Here is a 1,671-nt window from a genome sequence, read left to right on the forward strand (position 1 = left end):
ACAATAGGCTCAAGTATAGCAAGGATCATGGAACTGGCACATGATTAGGCGGTGTTTCATTCTGCTGTTCATGGGGTCTCTATGAGTTGGAAACAACTCGACGGCACCTAACAACAACAACAACAACTCAAAACATGATTGTGCTTTTTCTTATCTCTTCATTGGAATACCTTGGTGAGTTCTAGAGATAAATCCCACAGAAATGTGGAAGAACTCCTAAGGTTGGTTCCCGAAGAATTTCTCCCTCTTCATCTAGTCATAATTCAGCCTCCAGCAATTCATCACAATTACAAGTGGTCTTACTAGTTTATAGAGTCAGCAGCTTCTGTTACAGGTAAACTAAATTGACTGTGATGTTCTGTATTTGCCTTTGTGCCCAGAAGTTGGGCTGGCAGTTTGTCTTGTTACTTTAATTATAAAACGAGTACATGAAAATAATTTGTTTTCAATTTGTTCAGCTTTTTGGTCTTGTGATAGTGATTTTGATCATGTCCACATTTTTTGGACATCAGAACTGAAATCAAAGTCCCATGGCTTTTTTTTTTTATCATTCCATGCTGCTGTCAGAATTAACCTCTTCAACTCCAAACTGTTCATTCCCTATATAAAAACTTTGACCTCTTTTCTATGTATTAAGGGTTTATGCATTCTGTGTAATCTCCTGCCACCCTATCTCCAACATCACTACCATATTCAATTTTTCCCTTCTTTTCCTTGTTTCATTTTTCACAGATCTGTTGATCAGTTTTACAACTTTTAAAAATAAAGCAAACAAACAAAACCCTTAAAACTAAATATCTTTATCATTCCATGGTGATTAGCTATTTGATTAATGTGTTTGATGCATTGATTCAATGTTATACTAAAAACTGAGACTTTCAAATTATAATGAAATAATAATGATGAATTAGCAATTTTAAGAGTGCTACCAATTAAAGATGGTGCTATGTCGCAAAGTGAGGACCTCTAGTGGTATAGTGCCTAAGGCATTTGACTGCTAACCATAAGGCTGGTGGTTCAAACCCACCAGCCACTCCTTGGAATGAAGGTTGGGCATTCTACTTCCTTAGAGATACAACCTTGGAAACCCAAGGAGGGGTTACTATGAGTCGGAACTGACTCAACGGCAGTAAGTTTGATTTTTTTGGTTTATGTGTGACACATAAAAACATATTCATTTTCACACATTGTTTTTAGTATAGATAATGCTTCAACTTAAACATTTACTTTATTGTGTAAGCATATTTTGATAAGGAATAAACCAATTAATAATAATAATGTCATCTATGTTTATTGAGTACTTTTTTATTTGTTAAGCATTATACTTAAGGGCTTCAGAAGCATGATCTTATTTGACACATAACTCCTTCAATTCAGAGTTAATTTTAGTTATATTTTACAGATAAAGAATATGAAGTTTAAATAGTAAAGTTATACAATTTATGTTGCAAAGTTAGAAGTCAATCAAATGGGTCTGATTCTCAGCACTATATTTTCTTAGTTATGCTATATGATAGCCTATAACAAAAATGTTCAATCAAAATAAAGTTGCCATGATAACACCATACCTTTTTTTTTTTTTTTTTTAATTTTCTGTATTTTACTACCTTTAGAATCTCCAGCATATATGTTCAAGGGTTAAACTTGGCAGTCTCTGGAAAGTCTACATAT

The sequence above is a fragment of the Orycteropus afer genome, unplaced genomic scaffold (assembly GCF_000298275.1).
Source record: "Orycteropus afer afer isolate SDZICR_OR568_19922 unplaced genomic scaffold, OryAfe1.0 scaffold00648, whole genome shotgun sequence".
NCBI lineage: Eukaryota > Metazoa > Chordata > Mammalia > Tubulidentata > Orycteropodidae > Orycteropus > Orycteropus afer.